The sequence below is a fragment of the Cynocephalus volans genome, chromosome 4 (assembly GCF_027409185.1).
Source record: "Cynocephalus volans isolate mCynVol1 chromosome 4, mCynVol1.pri, whole genome shotgun sequence".
Classification (NCBI taxonomy): Eukaryota; Metazoa; Chordata; class Mammalia; order Dermoptera; family Cynocephalidae; genus Cynocephalus; species Cynocephalus volans.
Genome location: NC_084463.1, coordinates 107,712,261 through 107,737,653, shown reverse-complemented (window position 1 = coordinate 107,737,653; position 25,393 = coordinate 107,712,261). Strand labels below are relative to the sequence as shown.

The window sequence follows — 25,393 nt, the reverse complement described above, 5'->3', positions numbered from 1 at the left end:
TGAAGGAAACACACGGAGGGCAAGTGGGGAAAGTGATCCATAGACTGTGGCCATTCAAGGGTGTATTATCAACCAGTTACCACAGTGGGGGATGAGAGCTTAAGCCTACTGGGTAGGCTCCATATACCTCTGAGTTACCCCACCCAAGGTATAAAGTACCTGGCTATTTATACATCAACTCCCTGTAGCCACTGATTTGAGGGCAGTTCTCAAAGGGCATTCAATCCCTAACATTTCCAACCAGCAGCACAGGTGAGCAAAGTGAGCTTCAGTGCCAGACGAATCCCACATGAAATCAATGCAGAGGCTTCACTGGAGGTTGACAGGTATGCACAGAAGTGGTCAGGGTGAGGGGGTATGGTGCGTAATGACAGCATCTACCACATGGCCCATGGCCCCATGGCCTCGGCAAGGGTCCGTGGCAGAGCAGCATCCAATGGCTGTGGACAGAGACTGACAGACAGAGCCCAAGCACCTGCAGGCTTCACTACCACTACCACCACCACAGTAGAGTCTGGGAGGCTGAAGCATCAACCTGAACTCATTTCTGGCACTACAGTGGCTGTAAGCTCCTTACTTTAAAGGACACCCCTACCTGTCCTTACTATGCTCCACTACACTCAGGAGTCCCAAGGATTCTCCCCAAATTTTGGGGAGAATCTACTTTCCATCATTAATATTTGCATTGCTTCAACCAGAGTTTTCTGAATTCCTCTATGTGCCAGGTACTGTGCTAAGCTCTAGAGATACAATAGGGAACATGACAGACACACTCCATATCTTCATAGATTCATATTCCAATGCAGGAGAAAATTAGAAATTAATGTCATTCAGTACTCACAATTTGAACTATGCACAGCAGTATCAAGATTCTATGATCTGTGACAAGTTGCTTTTCTGCTGAGGCATGCATGGGAACCCCTCCTGCGCGTCACTCACCTACAGAGTCAAGCTGACCAAGTACCATCCCTGTGCTTTTCAACATGACTCTGAAGGTACTTGATCATTCTCATGAAATAATAAAACTGTTCCTCCATGAAAAATTGCTCTTGAGAGCAAGCCAGCTGCCAGGGCTGGTGATGGATCTGACGTATCTCCTTTATGCCTCCCCATCAATCTTTGCCCTTTTGGTAAAATAATATTATATCTCTGTTTGAAAGCACTGGGGTTCCAGTTTCAATATGGGTAACTGAGCTCAAATCTTTTTCACTTTTGTCTGTTCTAGTCCCACTCAGACGGGATAAGCAATGGAAAACAAGGAAGGGCATCATCCATTCACCAGCAAACCAACAACTCTGGGGAATTTCTGGAATTGTTTTAGAGGAAAAGCCAATCAGTGCTGATCACTTAACAGAGGAAAATGAAGTGTCCCTGAAAGAAAATAAAAATTAAAAATCCCAGGTGCAGAGCAACAAGGGCAAGGTTTGGGTACAGAGAGTGGAGTCAGAGGGGGCAAAGTATAAGGTGCTAGAAACCACACCTCACAGATCCCCACATGAGGTGGGGAAACCGTGCCTTGAGCCCAGGCTCCACTTGGCTTTGACAGCTTGCACAGCAGAGTGGAACATTTGTTAGTGTAGACCACTATGATAAGGGTAGTGCTGGGGACACAGGGAAAGAGGAGACTCTGTCCCAGTTAATCACACTGCCATAGCAAACATCGATCCCCACTCCAATAGAATCTAAAAACAAAACAGGCTCCACACAGTGGTAAAATCCTTTAATACCCTGTACTCCAAATGGAGTCAAAACTCCTTCCCCATGTCCTGTTAATCATTTCAGCTCTGTCCTGACAGAGGCAGCACTTGGAAAACACCAGCATGGGCTGGAGGAGGGGCACACTGGGAGGCATTAGGGTTTGCAAGCGTGATGTGATGGCTGTATTATTAGTCACCAAATATTCACTCTCCCCTACCGCAGCTCTCCCCTCCAAGGGAGGAGTATAAATCCCAGTTTCCTGATGTTGGTCTTGGCCATATGACTTGCTGTAGCCAATGAAATATGAGTAGATATACCCATGCCACCTTAGACCAGGGGACCCTTGGGCTCCCACCTTCTGCATGAGAAGAAGAGCTCTCAAGTAAGAGTTGATCTTCTAGCCTGGGTGCCATAATAAAAAGACTTGTGGAATTGGCCCAAAATCCAGAATGAGGAGTAAAACTAAACATGACTAACAGCCTGTAGCAGAGCTGCAGCTGATCCACAGATCCATTAACAAAACTTAAATATCTGGTGTCTTAAGTCACTAAGATTTTGGAGGGATTTGTTGCAATGTCAAAAAAAGTTAACTAATATACATGACCATATAATTTACTGTCCAAAGCTGGGTCACTTTTAAGAAGATAAAGGTGTTATATTAATAACTACATGGTGATAAGGTACTTAAACCAGAATTGACCAGGTAAAACTATGACACAGAGACACCATGGACTTAAGAATCCCACCTGAGCTCTGAACTCACTGGCTTAGTGCAACCTGACCTCTCGGGATTCACATGGCACAGAAATGGTTCTAAATAAATTTAAGTCTTAGCTCACTTTTACTAGCAACCATTGGACCCTTGACCCAGCTCAAGAACACCTCCAGCTTGTTAGTTGACTGCCAGATCCTGCACTTACAAAACAACTTTCTCAGAATCCAGTCATGGGGTTCCTTGAGAGCAGAGATCTTGACCATCCCAACTCTGAATGCCAAGAATCTAAGAGTGCCTGGCACATAGTAGGCATTCAATAAATGATGAAGCCCACCTGAGGAGCCCTGTAGTCATCTGCTACCTCTTTCTTGAATTACAGTTGTGTGGATTGTGGCTGTAAACTCTAGGGGGAACTAGGCACATTCATAGCCATTATATTTTTTTGTGCATATAGCTATGACAAAATATTTCTGGCAAATGGGGAGTGTGACTTTTTCTTATTCACACAAAGGTACCATTTGAGTTAGCAGTGGGCCGGGGAACCAAGGTGACCTGCACAGCCACACCAGCCAATAAGCATAATCATCTGAACTTCTGTTTCCAAACAGCCCAGTGTGCCCTGTAGACACTACATTTGTACTTTTTTCTCTTTTTTCAGAAAGAAGTGCTAGAAAACTACATTGAAGTCACTAAGGCCATACTCCCCACCTCAGACCCATGACCTTGGAAAAGGGAGAGTCTGGAGAGTCAGCTTAGAATCACAAAAGAGCTTATTTAGGAGAGAAGTTATTTCTTAAGTTAGGTAGTAGGTACACAACCATTTGTTTTATTATTAATCTTTAAACTATACATATTCACTATATATGCTCTTTGGAATTTAATATATTTCATTATAAAAATTTTAAAAATAGTGATATTAACAAATAATTATGGGATAATTTTTCTCAAGAATAGGAACAGCATAATTGGTCATTCTGTCCAAGGATCAAGGTAATAACCAGGATGATCATTCAGGAATGAAAGGAGGCAAATGGCAAACCACCTCTGAACCAGATCCCTGGAAGTGCTGTTGCTTTGGAAGTGACTGCATGAAACTGTACCCAGAGCTACCATGGAGTGCTTCATTCCCAGGGAAGATGTGAGAATGCCCTGCATCAGGCCTGCTTGTCAGAAACCTCTTCTACTGGCTGTTAGCTCTAGCCATAGGACATGAGGTTCTGCAGCAACCGGATACAATACACCATGACCTCTGGGTCCAGCAGACATTCAAGCTGGACACCTATAAATCTAGGGGATTCCTGCAAGCCTAAAAGAAGCAGACTTGTTTTGGAATGGCAACTATTATTGGCCAACAAGTGAAAAGCTTGAGCATCCATACTCATATGGATGGAAACATTAGTCACCCCCCTAAACTGTGAAGATCCAGGAAGAACACATGAACAGACAACAAAAGAAAAGGCATGGGACAAATGGGGCAAATCATCAGCTCAAAAGAGGGTAAGAAAGCCCTCAGAATAAATGGCCCCTGACACGAAACAAATCAATGCAAGAGGCAAATTAATTCATGGACTGAGATTTATAAAATAGCAGCTAACAGTGAGAATCATGGCAGCAGCAATAACCAGAGAAAGACACCCTCGAGATCCCATCTGAGCTAGAAGTAAAATAACACGATTGCTGAAACAAAAGAAAAACTCAAGGGAAGATAAAGTCAAGGAATATCTACCTGAATGTGGCTCCCCCAAAACATTCAGAAAATATAAGTAAAAAAAAAATAAGATGTAGAGTATTCATCAAAGAGGTCTAACATTTAAGTTTTCTACAAGGTGAAGACAGAAAATGAAGGTAAAAATAATTAAACAGACTTTAAAATTCCTTAGAACTGAAGAACAAATTGATAGGGGTCCACTGAGCACCTATAATAAAATAAAACTACCTTAGGTGCTTTATTGTGAAATTTCAAAACATGAAGATTGCAGAAAATCACAAAACTTATAATAAGGACATAAAGAAATTAAAACTATACTGGCATCACACTTCTCATCAGAAAGAGCAGATAGTGAAGTAATGTCTGCAAACTTCTGTGAAAAAGCTTATGTTCAACTTAGCATTCTATACCCAGACATGCTATAAATGAAGTGTGAGGGCTGAAAAAGGCATTTTTAGACCTGCAAGAAATCAGAAAGACTACCTATCATGCATCTATCATAGGAAGTTACTTGAAGAAGAATGCAGGAGATTAAAATGAGACAAAAGAAGAAACAGTGTAAAGAAAAATTGCAGTCAATTCAGAAGACCAGTGGAAGGAAGTTCCAGCCTGGGAGCTGAACTACAGGGCTAGAGAGGAACCAGACCAGCCTGAGCAGTTACATGATTAAGCATCTAAAATACCATGCAGTTAATAAACATTGATGAGACTAGGAAAATCTGAATTGGAAATGTAATGATATTATGACTGTTAATTACTTTGAGGTATAATCATCGTATTGTGGTTATGTTTCATAGATGTATATGGGAATATTCAAATGATATGATGTCTAGAATTTGCTTCAAATTATAGACGAAATAACATTGACTGTGAGTTGATAATTGTTGAAACTGAGTTTTGGGTATGTGGAGTTTATTATATTATTCTCTCTATGCTGTAGATTGAATATCCCCCTCAAAAAAAAAAAAAAAACCTCACTGAAGCTTAACACCCACTGTAACTGTTGAGGGAAATCCTACTATGGTACTTGAAATGTGGGGCCTTGAAGAGGTGATTGGATTCTGAGGACCATACGCTAATGAACAAATTAATAATGGTGGTCATGGTGACTCTGAGGACTTTAAAAGGAGAACACATGAGAGTCTCTCTCCCTCTCTCTCTCTCTCTGCTCCATCACTCTTGCAATGTGACAACCTGCATTGCTGTAGAGTCACCTCACCAGTTATGTGTCCTGGACTGTGGACTTCCCAGCCTCCAAAACTGTAAGCAATAAATTTTTTTTTCTTTCAAATTACCCAGTTCCAGGTATTTTGTTACAAGCAACAGAAAGGGACTAACACACTCTGCTTTTGAATATGTTTGGTAATTTCCTAATGGAAAGTAAAAATAAAATATGTTTTGGTAGGGGGAAAATGTTGATCCCTGATAGGTCTTGGGTGATGTATTAATCCATTTCTATTGCTTATAACAGAACACCTGATATTGGGTGTGTTCCAAACTTCCCCTGGTTTGTTTTCAAAGCTCCTTGCCCTTTAGGAACTATTAGTCAAGAGAATTTCAATAGCGCTATTCACAATTCACTGAGTACTACTAGAGCACAGAAGTTAGGGGTACATAACCCAATCTGGAGGTCAGAGGAGATTTCCCATAAGACTAATATGGAAATTGATATCAAGAACCTATTACAAATACCTAAATATGTGGAAGCAGCTTTGTAACTAGTTAATGGGTAGAGGCAAAAAGAATTTTGAGGTACATACTTGAAAAAGCCTACAGTGCCATAACAAACTGTTAAGAGTATTCTGATGAGGGCTCAGAAAGAAAAAGGGAGAGCTGCAGAGAAAGCCTCAATCTTGTTAGAGAATAAGTAATCATGAACAGATTGTTGGTAGAAATATGTACAGTGAAGACCATTCTGGTGAGGTCTCAGACAGAAATGAGGAAAGTGTTATTGGAAACTAGACAGGTGATTCTTGTTATAAAGGTGATTCTTGTTATAAAGTAGCAAAGAACTTAGCTGAATTGTGTTCATATTCTACTGTTTCATGAAAGAAAATGCAAGCAATAAAATTGGATATTTAGCTGAAGATATTTCTAACCAAAGTGTTGAAGACATGGCTTGGCTCCTCTTGGCTGCTTATAGTAAAATAAGAGAAGAGAGAGATGACTTAAAGACAGAATTGTTAAGCAAAAAAGGAAGTAGAACTTAAGCATTTGAAAAATTCTCAGTCTATCCATATTGCAAAAATTGAGAAAGCATGTTTAGAAGAGATCATTAAGTGTGTGCACAAGTGACCATTCAATAAAGAGATTTAGCATAGGTGTGAACCACAGACTTAATCAGCCACACCAGCAGGAAAACTGACAGTTTGAACTGAAGGGAATGGATATGGGAAGGAATGAATAAAGGCTGCCAGATTTGGATTTTACATGATGGGATCATAAAGCTATTTCGTTTGGAACATGCATTATTCTTCAAAACAAAGAAAGAAGGACCCTAAAGAATATTCAGAGAACATCAGGGCTGCCTCCTCATTTCAAATGGGGAGACCATTGCCTTGATTTCAATAGGCAGATGGCCTCTATCCATGGAGCCAGAGCTGCCCAGAGGTATGGGTGTGGGGCCACCTGGAAGAAACTTGGGGGTATAATCCATGCTTGGCAGAGCTGTGGAAGCAGAGTCAAGGCATGACTTTGGCTTCAGTGGGCCTAGAGGGCAGAGCTCTGAGCCAAACAGGATTATTTTTGAGCCTTAGGGCCTCATGGAGTTTGCCTTGTAGTTTGGGCTTACTCAGGACTTGTTGCCCCATTCTTTTTTTCCCCTTATTTCTCCCTTTTGGAATGAAAATGCCCATCCATTGCTTGTCCCACCATTGTATTTTGGAAGCACATACCTTGTTTGTTTTCACAGGTTCACAGCTGAAAGTGCAGTTTGCCTCAGGATACCTTGAGTCTCACCCAAATATAATTTCAATGATATTTATATGGCACCAGAATTTAGACTTAACAGTTAATGCTGGGATGGGTTAAAATTTTTGAGGTTTCAGAGATGTAATAAATCCATTCTGCAAGTGAGAAGAAAATGGATTCTGGGGTACTAGGGGCTAAGAGTGGAATGCCATAGACAGAATATTTGTGTCCCCTCAAAATTCAAATGTTGAAATTCTAACCCCACAAGAAAGTGGAATCTCTGGAAGGTGATTAATTCATGAGGGTGGAGCCCTCATGAATGAGATTAGTGCCTGCTACAGGTCAAATATGTCCCCAAAAGTTCATGTATTGAAAACTTAATCCCTACTGTAACAGCGTTAAGAAGTTGGGACATCCAATTATGATATTTCAAAGGTGGAGTCTTTGAGAGGCAGTTGTATAGTGAGGACTGTGCTCTCATGAATGGATTAATCCACTTATGGAGAAATGAGTTATCATGGGTGTGGACTAGTGGCTTTATAAAGAGCACATGAGGGAGCTCTTGCCATTCTCTCACCATGTGATACCCTGAGTTGCTGTAGAGAGTTATCACCTAGAAGAGGGCCCTTACTATGTGTGTTCCCTGGACTTTGGACTTCCCAGCCTCCAAAACTGTAAGAAATAAATTTCGTTTTCTTTATACATTATCCAGTTTCAGGTATCCTGTTATAAGCAACAGAAACAGACTAATACAGTGCCCTCATAAAGAGATTCCAGAAATATCCCTTGCCCCTCCACTATGTTAAGACATAGAGGATAGCTGTTTATGAAACAGGAAGCTGCCCCTCACCAGACACCAAATCTACTGGTGCCTTAGTATTGGACTTCGCAGACTCCAGAACTATAACTAAAAAATTTCTGTTACTTATAAGCCATCCAATTTATAATATTCTTTTATAGAAGTCCAAACAGACTAAGACACCACAGATGAAGAGTGAGCCAAGTCCCATTTACAACCACTTCTCCTCCACAAAGATCAACACAGGTTATCTGGCCATGTGGCCAAAAGACTTCACAAGCAATAAGGGAAGACCAGGGCTCCTGTGTATGGCCATGCATGTTGCATAAGTCACAACTTGCTCAACTTTACATGGTGGCCCAGGAAAGAGCTTGTATATTCCAAGGGACCTAGGACCATTTTGCCAGTTTATATTTTGTGATCTTGGGTAAGTCACTGTCCCTCTATGGTTTTCCTCATCTGTCATAAAGGGCCTAGAAGTGGCTCTCACATTTTGTGGTTCTTGTGAAACTGCCAAATGACCTTGAGTTCACAACAGTGTCTGTATCTAGGACTAAAGCCATTATAATAATTCCTATTAGTGATCACAACTCAATAAGCACTATCCAAATGGAGGCTAAAATTTAGGACCATTCCTCCTTTTCATTCTTGTAGCAGACATAAGGTTCCTGTAGCACCAGTTGATGGTGAAAATCACAAGGATTCAGGAGCATTAACTTGGGCCTGCAGGGGCCATACCATTATTAAGGTACTGAGCCAGGTAAACAGAGCATTCTGCTGCCTTACCTCAAAGAAGACTGGAGGGTAGTGAAATGAAATTAGAACATGGAAACTGGCAAATGGCATCAAATGTATTTTTCTGTGATTGACATAAAGGGAGGAACATCTGTAACAGGATTGTGCCTCTGGCCCTCCGATCCTTTCCGCAGAAGGCTGCCCACATGATTCCGCCTGTGTTAACTAAGCAGCTGGCCTAAAATTAGCATTGAGGGAACACTTTCTGTTGCACCTTCTATTTGCAAAGTGCTGCCTCATTAGTGTGACAGCTCCTCTTCACACTGGCATCACCACCTCTGTCTCAGCCAGATGGGGCAGGGGCTACTGAAGCTACACAGTGGCTGGCTGGAGCCATAAACACTAAGAACTGGATTTTAGCTCTTGTGTCTCTAATCCCTGACTTCTAAACCCTGTTGTACATGAGCCCCTGCTGTGTGCAAAACAGGAAGATTCAGGAATCATTATCACATTTGCTACTGCGTTTCCACACTCTTTTTACTTGGTCTCTTCAGAAATTATTTAATTGGGAATAAAAACTACTTAAAAAATATTTTACCACCCACTTAATTGGAAGTGCTTGCAAAATCTACAATGTTTTCTGTATCAAGGGATTCTGGCCTGTGTAGAGTAAATGGGAACACTCAGATGTACTAGGATTCTTACAAAATAACAGAAACTCTGATGTGCATGCAGGGTTTTAGACAATGGGGACTTTTTGTCTGAAAAAAAACACTGTGAAACTAAATTCAAGAACATGTGAGGACAGGGGACAGGCCAAAGAGTTCAACACCCTCCTTTGTGTGTCCACAGGAAATTCAAGGCCTGGGCTGCCTAGCAGTGCTATATGGGGCTGCAGGGGGATGGGAGTCAGTAGTGGGAGACCTGGTGTCCAGCTCTGTTACTTACTTGCTGTGAGACTTTGGGCCGCCTGCAAACTCTCATGGGCTATTTCCCACCTCTACTAGGGGGGTAGAAATTCCTCCTGTCTGGCTATGCACTTGTATGTGTATAAAAGCCTGTCACAATGCTTTCATTGTGTTGCTTGAAATTATTTTAAGCCTGGTACTGCTGCATTGGCCCAATAAGCCACACCTCCCACAGGACCCGTTCCCACACTTTTTTAGTCAGTGTCCTTTCCTAGGCCAGATCTGGTCTTGCTTTGATCCATTTCGTGTTTAAATCCCTCATCTACGCTATGGAACAAGATCAAAAGGTTGCTGACAATCAGTTTTGTGAAGCAGCATTTAGAAAAGTCACATAAAGCAATGTGTAATGTGGGAATGCTTCTTCCCACTCATGGTTCCCAGGAGGAGTGACTTTTCCCTAATTGCTCCTGATCACGTCTCTCACCCCTTACTTCTCCACTCAGAGGGGAAGTGAGTTATTTGATTAGAAACCTCGGGACTCAGTCCTGCCTCTCCCTTCTACTTGATACTGGCCCACCTGCACAGGGTATGGTGAAGTATTGGGAAGTCTGTTGTTGCTCTGGACCCTAGAGTTGGGCAGACTTTCCCTCCTGGTCCTTCCTCAGGCACAGCTGGACCCCTTCAGAACGGGGCATCGATCCTTAGAAACGGCTGGGCTGACAACAGACTGCACACATGCTCTCTGCTAGCTGTGCCTACACTGGAATGAACAAAGGACTTCTAGGCTTCTATTGGCATGAAGGTAATTACACAGGGGGATTTGGGTTTTGTTTGTTTGTTTGTTTTTCTGCAGAGCACACCAGCTGAACAAGAGATAGGAAATATGAGGAAATGACCTGGAGACTGGGTGCAGACTTGTTTTTAAACACATGTGCGACCCTCTCTAGAGTCTTCTAATATTTCTTGAAAGGAGCAGAGCCCCTGGTGAGTCCTGGTGAGCTGTTGGCACTGAGCCAATGAATTTTGTGTCTAAGTATCTACAGACTGTCAGGTTCTAGGCATTTCAGTTTACAATTCTATGATTCTAAAATAATATTTTGTCTTTCAAATTAAAAACTTTTAAAAAATCCTGTACTCAAATAACAGCATTTATATGTAATGCCCTTCATGATCAAAGACCCTCTTCCAACGTCTGATTAATACTGAAATTATGTCCTAACATTTATTTACATTTTAAGTCTTCTGGTAAGAGCCATGGAAGTTCCATTTTACCACTCCAGATCTACTCTCCTGCACTCTACTCTGCTGTGGGCCAAGTGAGACTGATCCATATGGACTATATCAGGGGGTTCCCTCGCCTTTGGCTTCTGTTGAGTTCAGCCAGTTGGAGGCCCTAGTGGGACACTGAATGGGAGGAGCATGAAGATATGGTATTTATTATCCCAACTTTCTTCCTGCTAAGCCATCAAGTTGAATGTGTCCTTCTTCTGAAAGCTACAGCTCCATTTCCAGGTTCTTTCAGGTCTATTGGTGGTCAAGGCTCTGGTCTCCTTGAATCCTGACCACATCTTTGTAAAAAGTCCCTGTATTAAACTCCCCTCAAACTACCTAGTTTGACTATGTCTCCAGTTTCCACTAGGACCCAGATTGATTCACTGTAGAATGAGTTGTTTTCTATTCTGGGCCCTACCCCTAGTTACCTGGGTGGCCTCAGGGAACCTGTACTCATATCTGGGCCTGAGTTTTCTAATATACAAAATGAGATGTGATGAGATGGAAGGGCCTTCCATATCTCATATTCTTGAGTTGCATGAGAAATTCTCTCTTTGTTTTCTACAACCTAGCATGATGTTTGGCACACAAGAGGCACTCAAATTTGATGAGTGCTAAAATTCTAAGCAATGTATCATTTCCATTTTATGTACATTCCTTACTCCGCTAAAAAAATGTGCTTCAGGAAAAAGAACTGCCAAAGAAGCCATGTGTTTAGGCATATAGAGAGTGGCCATTAAAATTACTTTTTCATCGTGATTGAAAATGGTACAATATTTCATGCTTCTCTGAACATTTAAGACTCCATGGAGGCAGTGCAGTATAGAAGGAGCACAGGCTTTGGCAACCGGCATCATTTATTAAGTTAACTTCACAACACATTGTTTTGAGCTGCTGCTCATGAAGATGTTATATAACTGGGGCTATAGTGACCTATCTGGAATGTGGCAAGGAAACTAAATCTCCAGGAGAAGCTCTTACAGCCAGATAATGTTTCTAAAAAATCTTGCTTCTGTGGCTAACAATAACCCTAGAAGAACCTCTCCTGAGAAACACTTCCAGGCCATAAGGCTGCTTAAAGTTAGAACACAGAGTGGACTCCTGGTTCAAATTCTTCCCTACTTTCTTCCTCTTCCATCTGGCTTGAACCCTGGTCTATGGCTAAAAATGCAAAACCTGTTCCAACATCTAACCCCTTACTACCTATACTGCTAAACCCAAAACCCAAATATACCCACAGGTCATGGATTTGCATGTGCGGCAAGCATGAGCAGGTTTAAACTACTGGTAATTGGTTAAAAGCATGGGCTTCGGTGTCTTTGTATTTAACTGTCAACTTTCTATAAATTATATGATTTGAAGACAATTTCCTTTTAGCAAATATCTCATGCTACTAAAATGAAGATTATTTCTTTAAAATTGCAAATTTTCATCAGTAGTCATGCATAGCAATTGACATTTACTCATCATCAGAATGATTAATAAATATGGTATATGACCAAAAAATGCAATAATTGTTCTAAAGAGCATTGATCGATAAAGAAAAAAAAATACTCAAGATTTCAATACAATTTACTCTTAACTCTAACTAAAGATACAGAGAATACCAATGGTTCTCAAAAGTCTTCTCCTTAGGCCGGCCCTCTCCATGAATTACAGAAACTCTGCATAACAGGCAGCGCGGAAAGAGCTATAGCTATGAGCAAGCACTGATGTATTTTCCTAAGACATTTGTGCAATCCTCACTTTTCTTTAAGTCAAGTGGGTTTTTTTCACATTTTAAAAGATTATAGCAAAATATACTAATATAAAATTTACCATTTTGACCATTTTAAAGTGTACAGTTCACTGGCATTAAGTACATCCTCATTGCCATGCAACCATTGCCACTATCCATTTCCAGAACTTTTTCACTATCCCATATTTAAACTCAGTACCCATTAAACACTGACCTACCATTCCCCATCCCCCTAGCTCCTGGTGACCACTGTTCTCCTCTCTGTCTCTGTTTCTCAATGCCCAAAGTCCATAGTTAAGTGAGAAAGAGGCTGGAAAATGGTGAAAGGGTCATGTAAAGAGAAAGAAGATTGGAGAAACAGGAGGTGGGAACAAGAGGCTCACCCATACTAAAGTATTCTGAGGTCAACTTTTGCCTTCCAAGACACTGAGAACGTAGAGCAAAGAGACAAAAAGCAATAAAGACACTAGAAAACATAGTGGATTAATCTAAGAGACTTCCCAAAAGAAAACTGAGAAAATGTAAGAGAAGAAATTATCATAAAAATAAAATAACATTTCCCAGAGTGACAGACAGACTAAAGCTTTTTGATTAAATGTCCTAGGAAATGCTGAGCAAGATGAATGAAAAAGGGCACACAACCAGATACATTGTTGTAAAATTTCAAAACTCAAGGCTGGAGAGAACACCATAAAAAGATCTAGAAGCAGACTACCTTCAGACTTCTCTTAAGCAATTCTAGAATGCTAGAAGATCAGGAAACAATGCCTTTAAAATTCTAAAGAAAATTATTTCCATTGTGGAATGTATGCTCAGTCAAATCATTAGTTAAAATTAGGGCAAAATAAAAGCATTTTTAGAAATGCAAAGGACTCGATATTTATATCCTATGTCTCTCTTCTGATAAATTTATTTGAGGATGGATTCCAGCTAAATGAAGAAAAAAGAAAAAAAAAAAAAAAAGAACTGAAGAAAGAAATAGTAGGGAAACTAATCTAACTTTCAAGTTCCAGTGCCAGTGATATGAGGTCCCAGGACCTCAGCTCTGTGCAGGTTTGAGAGAATCTTAATAGAAGAATACTGTCAAGATGAAAATAAATTCCCAATACCAAATGTGCAATCAAGAGGCTGGATGTATTTAACAATATAGTGAAGAAATATGTTTCCTTTGTTTACAAAATACCCTAAGTATTTTAAGATAGAAAATATTATGAAATAGTCTAAAAAACACATAATGACATAAAAGAAAGTAACCGTCAAATACAAAGTCAATTAAAACATGACAAGATTTTGAATAATTGATGGCATAAAACTGAAGACTTTGGATGCAAGTAACTGAATCCTTCAAGTGGCACAAGATTAACAACATAGAACTGTGTTGGCTCTTCAGAGGGTCCAATCCACTTCAAGGTTTGGTTGTTATTAATTATTTACAAATCACAATATTGTAATAGTGATAACAATAGCTTCAAATTGGAGTGCCTAACAAGTGTCCATGCTGTGATAAGATAATTAATTGATCATCAGGAAAACCCTATGATTTCCACAATTGAACAGATGAGGAGATCAAGGCACAGAAAAGTGAAGTAACTTACTGAAGGCTACTCCTAATCACTGTACTCTAACATTAGAACGTCTTTTTAGATAATGTGATTGGTATCAGTTAATTGAAAAGATGGTTAAAGCAAAAAATCACCCCCTTAAACCTTAAAGGTTTTATTTTAATATCATTATAGTTTTGTGTTGTCTCTCATACATCAAAAATACACATAATGCACTTGTGTCCAAATTGCATTTCTTTAAAGTAGAATAAAAAGTTAAGGATGTTTATGGAGCAATCTGAGAGGAGAATCCTTTCAGATTTTTAGCAGTTTTCAATCTTTCACAGTTGCTCCTGCATTCCTAATTCACTGATATTTAAAAAAAATAATAACTTGCCTTTATTGAGTCTTACAAAGAATTTGATTCCATTGCCATAGAAACAATTCTCTTTTAGTATCCATATTTTGTCAGTATATGTAATATTTAATAATACAACAAAATAAGCAAGTTTGGGAACAAAAATAACTTCTTAGTAACCATTCAGCTTAACTTATGGGAGCAGAAGTACATGAGAATAGTTGTGAATCTGCTATCTGTGAGCACTCAGCGTGTCATGTCATCTCTTGAAAAGTTTTCTAGAATAAATGGAAAGCCCTGATACTTCTGGCCAGTCAGATATCTTGGAGTCGGTAAAGAAAGCTTCAAATGTACCATAAACACAGTTTGATGGTATATAACAGTTATAATTAACATATAGACAAAACATGGGTGATTTAATTATAATAATACACAATGTAAAAGTTTACCATCGCAGTATAATAACAGCATAAGAGCTGACCAATATCCTCATTCCACACAGTGGCGAGTCCAAAGATAATATCTAAGGTTGATACAACAGGAAATGAAAATTTTAATTTTTTTAGGTTTAAAATGTAACCAATAAAAGAACACAAAACTACATAATGAATAAAAATTGGAAATGAGAAAATTCCTCATCTTGTTTTCTCTACTCATGTATTGTCTAAAGTTGGTAAACAAAAAATTAAAGTACAAATACATGATTTACTCTATGGAGGGAATGGCAGGAAACCTAACCGAGGAAAGGGTAAGTAGAAATGGTTGCCTCTGGTAATGGACCCATAGGTAAGAATTTAAGCTTCTCTCTCTCTCTCTTCAGTAAGCGTGGCCTACAGGCTACCCCGGGGTGGAGGACCCAGACAGCCACCAAAGTTGGCCCTGAGTTGGCGCCTGTGCACAGTGCCGTGGGAGGTGCACACCTGCGTGTCCTCGGGCACTGTGGAGCCGAGCGTGCCTCCCCTGCCATCTGTCTACCTGCCTGCCTCTATGAACTCATACCTCTATACCAACCTGGCCAAAGGATATTTTAAAGAAACCCTAGATCGTGGTTCCATTGTTTGCCCTGAACCAGAACCATGGAATCGACTGCACATATACACTAAGAGATCTTCTGTACACAATGACTTGGCTTCAAGAGAAAAATGGAAAGATGGCATCGATGCTCTGAAAGGGGTTTGGCATCTCCCTCCAGCCAAAAGATTGTTTGGTTTTACTTTATGTTTCTACCAAGTTTCTTTTTTTTTTTTTTTTTGTCCTTTTCGTGACCGGCACTCAGCCAGTGAGTGCACCGGCCAGTCCTATATAGGATCCGAACCCGCGGCGGGAGCGTCGCAGCGCTCCCAGCGCCGCACTCTACCAAGTGCGCCACGGGCTCGGCCCTTACTTTATGTTTCTTATAATATGGAAAAAAAAAGTTGATTTTTGCATTTTACAAATGAAAATTTTATTACAATATTAGGAGAGAAGCTTCCTTACCCCAATTAAGAATCAGTGGACTCTATAACAATTTTTACTTGAGGTAGTGTCTGAGGGCCTGTAGGAGATCTCTTAAGGCTGAAATAGCAGCCAAGTTGCTGGGTCATAGCCAATATCCACAGCAGGAAAGAACAATTATCAACTTAAAGTCATTTTGTGTTTATAATTGTTCAGCAAGCAAAGTTCTGTTTAAGAAGGCCCCTGTGATGTAATTACAAGGGTCAGTCCAGAAAATATTGATACAGCCCAGGTACCCAGAGTGTGAAATTCAAACACCCTTCAGGAAATGCTCTTGGGCAGCAGAATGAAATTATTTAACAATTTGCTTACAAGCATAACACTGAGAAAACAGGAAGGGAGAATACGATTGTGCATTGGAGGCATTTTACGTATTCCATGACTATTCAAAAATTCTGTCAAAGAAAAAATACTCTATAGCATAGTCTGTTTTTAATAAGAATTTATGTAAAGGTGGTGGCTCAAATCCTATCTTTGCATGTGGCAGGTAGCCTCAAACTTTCAGCTCCAAAAACTTATAAACTTCACATAAATTTCCTATAGCTGGATTTGAGCAAACAGCTCCAAAAATCTACTCTCGTGGCCACAGCCAGGCTGCCATCAAACTTTAATTACAAATTGATTGCTGTTTTACAAAATAGGTGTAGAAGAAAGAAAATAGAAAAGCAAAAAGCAATAATATCATAACATCACTGTACTCAGAAGGGCTCATGGAGTGTCAAGGTATCAAAAACAGTTTTGCTAAAATCAGTAGGATGCAACACAAGGGAGGTGCCTTTACATGTCAGAATATCTACTGATGCAAAATGCAGAGCTGGCAAAGAACATGAGTCATAGTTTCCCAGACATGACAGGAGAAACCTATTCTATTGGATCTGACCTCATTTGTTTAGGAATTCCTCTCCACTCTGATGCCCAGGGCGGGAAACATTTGTCAGGCATGTTAGTGTTATACTCTGGTTTGGAAGAGCTGCATATTTACGCAAGTATGAAAATGTGCCTAGATATATCTGTGTTCCTAAATAAAAGTAGGGACATAACCTTGTCAGATATCTGTAAGTTCAGAAAACTTGCCCCTATTCAGTAATGGGCTAGAGCCAGCTCTCAAAATCTCAAAAGAGCCAACAGTTAAATTTTCAGGAATTTTCAGAGCTAGTTATTAAACACAGCCATTATTTAAAAAATAATAATAAGCTATATAAACTTACAATTAAATAAATTATATTGAAAATGAAGGTAAAAAATACTCAAAAGACATCATCTCCTACTCATTTTACATTTTACCATTACCTATGTTCTCAGAGTAATTTACATCTATAGTAGCTGAGTAATGGAAATATTAGATAATGATGTGCTACTGTGTATCTCTTCCCAACTCTGTGTTCAGCAATGTCACATAGCTTGAAATGGGCCATGTTGGGAGCATTTACACCACAGGAATTGCAAACACCACAAATCAGCTTGATTTATTATTTTGTTGTTGTTTTATGAAAATGATGGCTTATGAAAGTGAGAGAGAAAATGTTAATAACACAGTTCAAAAGTGTCACATTTGCAGCCATTACATTGTGAACAGCACAGAAAATTAGGGATATAGTCTTCCAGTATTCAAAAACTATTATCTGACTCAACAAAGAAACTGATCACATTATCAATGAACAAATAAAGTTCTGACATGTGTCATTATTGTTTCACTTTCATCTTGTTAACACAAATGAAACTATCAACCAACATGCACCTCTGACCTACATCATTTGTCAGTTGCATCCAAAGGTTGCTATGGATACAGGCGTTTGGAAAATCAAAGAAAACATTCTGTGAGAATCAATTGTAATGTAATCAATGAAACACAGTATGTATTTTATTATAAATTGTGTGCTGTACATCCTTTATATGAGTAGCATTTATAATAAACTTATGTGCATATATCTATGCAGTCATTTTTTGTTCTGGAGAACTGGTTGTTACACATGTACTGATACACCACTGTCCCCAATCCAGGGAGCATGGAAACTGGTGTTCTCAAAAAACTGTACAGAATTAAGTTTTTTCTAGTATGCCCCACGGCTCTTTACCTGATGCAGAATTCCCAGAATGTAGAGCTCAAAAGATTTGCCTCATCAGTCCTGCTTTTGCAGCATAAGTGGCTGTCACCAGATGGCAACAGGGTTGGGCTTGACCCTGAGGAATTAGATGCAGCGGAAGATCAGAAATTTCTGGGTCACAATAATATACCAAAAAATAAAAATAAAAATGAATCTTCTTATAAAACAGTTAAAGAATTCCTATATTTCTCTAACTGGGTAACTTTCTTCACAGCAAATGATCTTTGAAGCAATAATTCTAAAATCTATGTGTGCTTGATAATTGTCCGGGAAGCTTGTTAAAAGTGCCTCCAGGGATCCTGATTCTGGGTGAGGCCGAGTAATCTGTTTTAAATAAGCACCCCTAAGTATCTCTGAAGGTACGATGGGATCATGGTTCACAGTTTGAGAAATGCAGAATTATGGAACACTCTGCACACAAACATGGTAACTTATCTAAGCTTGCCACTGCTTTCTTAAGGAGATTGTAACTGGGTTTATCAAGCTGGCTATAAGGAGGTACTTCCTGCCTGTCTGGCTTTTCCTTTCAGCTGACATGAGCTGTACCCCACCCACACCCGCTTTCCCCAACTCAGTTTCTTCGTTGCCAGCGAAAACAGTACATGTGTTGGTTATCATAAACAGCCTAAAGACAAATCTTGCTCAAGTTGAGTGTCTCTACCAATAAGAGAAGCACGGGAAGTTTACTATGACTTGGTCTTAATAAGCTAACTCTGGAACACCTTTTCTACATGCTCACAAGCCATCTGCTAAATTGGCTTAGGACTTTGCCAGGGATGGACACCAAGCTCACAAAGCCTTGGATTTCTAGATTTCACGTATCCTCCACTGTGAAGACCGGGCCATCTGCCCAACTCTATCTGCTGGCATTGCTCCTGCCACTATTGGATGTCTCCCGGCATCTGTTATCATTACTGCCTCTCTCTGGAAAAGGAGATGTCTCTCTTCTTGGTTTGAACATAAATTAAAATAATACATTCCTAATTATTCTTTGGACGTTTTCAAAATATCAATTCATTATGGCTGTCAGCATTCCTGAAATATCTTCACAATGTATGCCTCCTTAACGTTCCTACATGTATAGCTGCCTGGCCCCTTCATTTGTGTGCCCATAACCCTTTAAATTTGTGCTCATCAGTACTAATTTGGAGATAGTGAGGTCTCTCCCTTGCTTCTACTTTTAAGAGTTAGAATGTGAGAATCTAAAAGATCTTTTATGTTTTTCACTCCTTTGGAGCCATTTGGAATCTTACTACATGAAATTATGCCTAGCTTTGTTCATTTATTATTTCCTATTAAAGAACACAAATCCAGCTATATTCATGTGCAGCCAAATCAAGTCAGATATAATATCAAGTGAAACATGATGAAGAACCACCCTCTATAAACCAGGGCCAGTGTTGTTGCTCTGGCTGAGGGAATGAGGTACACAGCTTCAGTTTTGCCCCTTAAGTCCACCTGTAGGTGGCCCCAAGACAATGCTGTAGAAACTCAGTGTTCAGTAAACCCAAGTGTTAAAACGACTGTGCAGATTCAAGCACATACTTCAGATTGGGAATGGCTTTTTTCAGCCATTTAAGTAATGTTCCACATTTCTAGTGTTGAACAAGACTACAGCATCACCAGCACAGAGCCTTTTTAAATGAATCTTTACACGCCACTGTGACAAATCATTCAACTCAAAATATTCTGGGTATAAATTCCAACAAGTTGATGATAAAATTCTGCAAAAACAGAAACATTTGTTTTCACATTGAAAACTCAAATCTAGCATGTACTCTGGGAAAAGAAGCATTAACTTCCAACTAAGCATATACTAATCCTTGAGAAATTATCCACTAAGCCATATTACCCACCTGCCTAACACAATAAATATTATTATAAAAACACAATTACTTTACTGTTGCAAAAATCTCCTTCTGTTCTTGTTTGAGAAAAACCTTCAGATTCATAGGCTAAAGAAACCAATGGATGTAATCTCCCAGTGTTCCTTGTTTCCTCTTCTTTTTTTCTTTTTCATGATTGTTAAGTTGATTTTTGGTTTTAATAGGACAAACGGGGAAGGTAAAACACGGGCGCTTTCTGACAAGTGTAAACAGATCGCTCTGCAGCACACACATAATGAATTCCAATTTTTCAGATCACACTAATATCTTTCAGGTTTTGGAAATGCAATTCTGTGCCTTAACTTGATGACAATGACCAGAATTCAGCCAGAAACACTTATGTAGACAGGTCACTCTTCTTTCACCCATTCAAACATTTATCAAGTACCTGTTATGCCTCAGTCACTGAGTTAGAGAAGGGGATAGAAAGATGAATAACGTAAAGCCCTTTCCTTCAATGAGTCCACAATCTAATGAAAGAGGCAGACACACAGACAGTTGTTTTAAGTGCAGGTACAGTGATAGGGAAAATGCACAAGAGCTCAGAGAATTTAAGTGACTCCAAAGCTGAGGCTTAAAAGAAAAATAAGGAAGAATCCTCCAGAAGGGAGGAGGCAAAGGGCAAGGAGAATCATTCTAGGCTGAGGGGGGCAACTGAGGTATGGAGGCAAGAAACTATGCATCAAACTCTACTGTGAGTATAATGTGAGGGAAGGTACAGTGTGTGACCAGATTAGTCTCATTATGTTATGCTAAGGAGCTTGGCCTTGGTCTTATAGTTAATTGGGACCAATGAAGAGTTTTACAAAGGAAAGCAGCAGGGTCAGATCTGCTGTTTAGAAACCACTCTGGCTTCTGTTGAGGCTGAATTTGGGTGGTTAAAAACAGAGGCAGGAAACGCATTGGGAGATGCAATAATGTAAGAGAAAGGTTTGATGGTCTGAAATAAGATTGTAGTCATAGGAGTAGAGACGGGAGACAGACTTGAGAAATAATTATGAGGTAAAACTGGTCACTGTTATGTGCGGAGAGCTGGGGTGTGGTGATGGTAATGGAAATTTCTGGAATTACTCCAAGTTTCTGATTTGAGTGACTGGGGGTGGGGGTGGTGTCAACCATTGAAATAAAAATACAGAAGCCAGTCTTGGGTTGGGGGATGATTTTTTCATTCACTTTCTATTTGGGCACCAGAAATTGGTCCAGATATTACAAACAAAATATTGAGCAAAACAGATAAATAGAGCTTACTTTTTAGAGGGAAGGGGCAAACAGTAAACAAAAAAAAATTATATAAATTCAGATATAAGTGCTCTGAAGAAAAATAAAGCCAGGGAAGAAAAAGGCACATATGGGGTCTTTCTGAGAAGGTGCTGATTGACCAGAGGGGTTACATGAAGTGAGAGATGAGCTGTATGGGACCCATGAGGAGAATATTTCAGACAGAGGAACAGCAGCAAGTGTAAAGGCCTGAACTCCAGTTTGGGGCATGCTGAATTTCAGGAAACCTTTACCTATCCAGGTGGCGAGGTGGTTGCTCAGCAGAATTCTGGGCTGGAATATGGATTTGGAATTAACAGCATGTTGGAGGCTGGTGAATCTTGAGAGTGGAGAAGATAACTTGGGGAAAATGAGTCAGTGAGAGAAGCAGTAGGTCAGCTCTGTAACGTAAGAAACACCAACATTTAAGGGGCAAGTAGAAGAAAAGCAACCCATGAAAAAGAAAAGATCTTACCTACCACTCACTCCAAAACATCATTCATACACTTCCCTTGGACCATCATTAGGCTATGTTCTCGCCATGAAACTCGCTTAGAATGGCACTTCTGCTTCTTGGAAAGAAGCCAACCTCCACATTCCTGTAAGCAACTCCTGTGATACCAGAGACTAAACACTCCCTATTTTATTCTAATTGCCTTCACAGGAAATGCATACTGGGTTCTCTCCCCCACCTCAATTATGTTCTTCTTACACTTTGATCTCTCTTGGATACATATAATTGGATAGTGATTACTTAACTATGCACACCAAATATAAGGACATGCAAAAGGACCAGAATCATGTAAAAGATAAAAACAAACAAACAACAACAAAACACCAGTAGGGAATAACAAATGCAATCACTACCATAATTTCAAAATAAGATGTGAAATTCCTTTTTAATTTCAGACCCATATTTGCAACTACTACATACCTCAAACACACATTTTAAAAACCAAATTCATTATCTCTCTCTCATTCCCTCAACCTGCTCCTACTTCTACATTCTGTATGACCCAACTGCCTAAATTAGAAATCTCAGACTTCCTTTATTCCTCTCTCCTACTGCATCCATGTCCTATGGATTTCATCATAGAACATGATCACTACTACCATTAGGATAAAATTCAAATTCTTAATATGGCCCTCCAGACCCTTACTTACCTCTCTGACTTATCTGTCATCACATAAACAACTCCCATTCTAACTCTAAAATTCAGCTCCACCAACCATAAACTCATTCAGGTTCCGTAAGGTCATGCACCCTTCAAGAATTCAAACCTTTGCACATGTTGTTTTCTTTTCTAGAACCTCTTCCTCCAAATGCTTTGCCTGAATACTCACTCCCGTAACACTTCAGAGCTTATTTATTTCTTCTTTGGAGAAACCTATCTTGACACTACTCCTTCCAAGTTTGGGTTAGCTGCTCCTCCTTTGTGCTCCACAACACACCACACTTTCCCTTATTGAACTGAGTTGCAATTGACTGTTGACTTATCTATATCCTCCACAAGAAAGTAATCTCCTTGTTCACAATAACTCCAGCACCAAGGCCAGGGCCCAGTGCATGGTAGGTTTCTGTTAAACGTGAATGAACAGCTAAATTACATTACATTCTCACTTATGAAAAGCAGCAAAAAGCAGCCAACAACAAGTTTGAACATAAAATGAATCAAGGGGGGATAAGTTGAAGAAAGAGGAAAGAAAATAATAATAGAGTAAGGCACCAGAAGGTGGGTGGCAAAAAAAGAGAAATTAAAGGAAGAGGTAAAAGAAAGCAAAAATAAAGGATAAAGTAGGGGTCATTTGTGCAGATTTCTGTGAAACATAAAAAAAAAGTCTCTATAGAGGAGATTAATAAGGGAACTAACATTAATTGATCTGTAAGTGCCAGGCCCTGTCCCAAATACATGATCTTATTCACACCTTACAGTTCCCTTATAAACATTATTATCCCCATTTTGCAGATAAGAAAATTGAGACACCAAGAAGTTAGGTAACTCTCCCCAAATTACACAACTATTAAGTATTGAAGCAGCTTTTGAACCCAGTTTACATGGACTGCCCAGGATATATGCTCTTACCTGGAAGTGTTCATTTAGGAAGTATTTAAATGTGGAACGAAGGCAGATTTGATGGTAAAAAACTTTTTTTTTTTTTTTTTTTTTTGTGACTGGTAAGGGGATTGCAACCCTTGGCTTGGTGTCGCCCGCACCACGCTCAGCCAGTGAGTGCACCGGCCATCCCTATATAGGATCCGAACCCAGCTCCCAGCGCCGCACTCTCCCGAGTGAGCCACGGGGTCGGCCCTGATGGTAAAAAATTCTAAGCACCCAATCTTATAAATGAAGCTGTGACTTACTTCCTCATAGTTCAGCTCCAACTTTTTTGTGTCTAATTTTCTATTTCATGCTCCTCTGAGAGCAAGCAGAATATCCTGAAGTCATCGGTAGCCTAAATCCTATGTGGATCTGAAGTCAGGTGTATCCATTCTTCCCCGGCCCCCTCCAGGGAAATGCATGGCCTGCAAGCCTGGGCCAAGGACCTGGGACACATCCCTGTACATGGGTTGCTCTCACCCACCCTTTGCTACAGGCCCAAAAAGGGATGGGAGTGCTGTTACTGCACCAACCAGCAATCCACGATGCATAGTCCAACACTGGCTTTTCTATGTTCTAGCAATACCCCCAAAATGTTAACTTCTGATAGTGCAGATATGACCCCTAGGTAAGACACCTAACAGGACCAAAGGAAAATACTTCCTAAATTGACACTGAAAATAGACTTGGAGCTAAAGTATATATTGTGTTATTTTATATTAGGGAAAAAAATGTGTTCTCTATGTTTTTCCAAACTTCTATGACAATAAAATAGCTTTGTCATAACAGTTAGCATTCACAGATATGAGGGAAAGAAGGCTACACCTCTAGCTGAACAAAAGCTTACACGGTGGCTATTCTGCCTCAGGTTCCTTCATTTATATGTCTTCTTTCTCCAAGTAGAAGCAGAGTCCTTAAAGACAGAGCCTTTGCAAGCGTCCCTCATCTTCCCCACTTTTTGAATTTACTAGGCTTTGCAGATTTTCATCTACACATATCCTCCACATTTGATGACACTATATACATATACACACATACATGTATATACATACACATACACATACATATATTTCTTGTGCAACTAAATATCAAAGCCAATACCCTCTCATGGAAGATTTTCACAAGAAATTAATTTTAACTGATTCAATTCATCATCTAACGGTGGTTACCAAGGATACCAAATAGCCGAAACCACTTGGCTCCAACTTGCTTGTTAAATCAGAAGATGTTAACAGAAAGCTGTGAAGAATTATTGTTGTCTAAGTAATCTGGCCAGAAACAGTGCCCCCTTCCGATTGTCCCCAAGCCCTGAACTCAGTTAAAAACATTCCAGTCTATAATAACCACTAAAAACATGCAAAGATTTTTCAAGGATTTGAAATTTAGTGATTAGTATTTGGAAAAATGACCGCTAATGGTTTCACTTTAATTCACTTCCTGATGAAGCACTGAACTGAGAATGGCTACTGATTTGATCATCTTATCAATCTGAAAGCAGACGATTCTCACCATGGCAGTTAATTGAACATTCACGTAATCTAGCTGAATCTGTACTAAATCAAACAGCCCATCACTGTACATTTATTAACACAGGGTAGCATTTAACATATATGCCCAGAATGTCCCCTTGAGGGTGGAGAATTAAAATAAGAATACCCAAAACAAAAAATGCTTCCTCTTGCTGAAAAGTCAACATGGTTAAGGGGGAAAAAAGTATACATAAGACTAAACACTGCCTGTAATGTATTAGTGTACATTTAAAGAGGAACCAAAGTATTGATACTCTCTTTCCCAAAAGTATAAGCAGTCAAGTTTCTTACTAATTAATGTATTTCTGTACACTTTAAGAACGTTAATTCTTTCTCATTCACTGCTATTATTTTCTCTAGCTTTTTGATTTGTCTTAATTTTGTTTATATTGTCTTTTGCAAAAGAAAAAAATGTCTCTGTTGTTGTGTTTGTCAAAATCTGTCAACATCGTCTTCTACAATTGTTGGCTTTGGGATCATGCTAAGAAAGGCTTCACACCTACCTCAGATATGACAGAAACTGGTAGTTGCCACCCAAGGTATGTTTTCCCCTTTTTCCAAAATAACAGAATTTAAACTGTATTTGGAATGACAATATATCAAGCTAAAAGACTACATTTCTCAAACTTTCTTGAAGCTAG

General features: G+C 39.6%; 1 protein-coding gene across 1 annotated transcript in view; it reads right to left on the bottom strand.

Annotated features, from left to right (window-relative positions):
• The window catches only part of SYT9 (synaptotagmin 9), a 170,976-nt gene that overhangs the window by 127,143 nt on the left and 18,440 nt on the right, over positions 1–25,393 (bottom strand). The gene's annotated exons all lie outside the window — the stretch shown is intronic.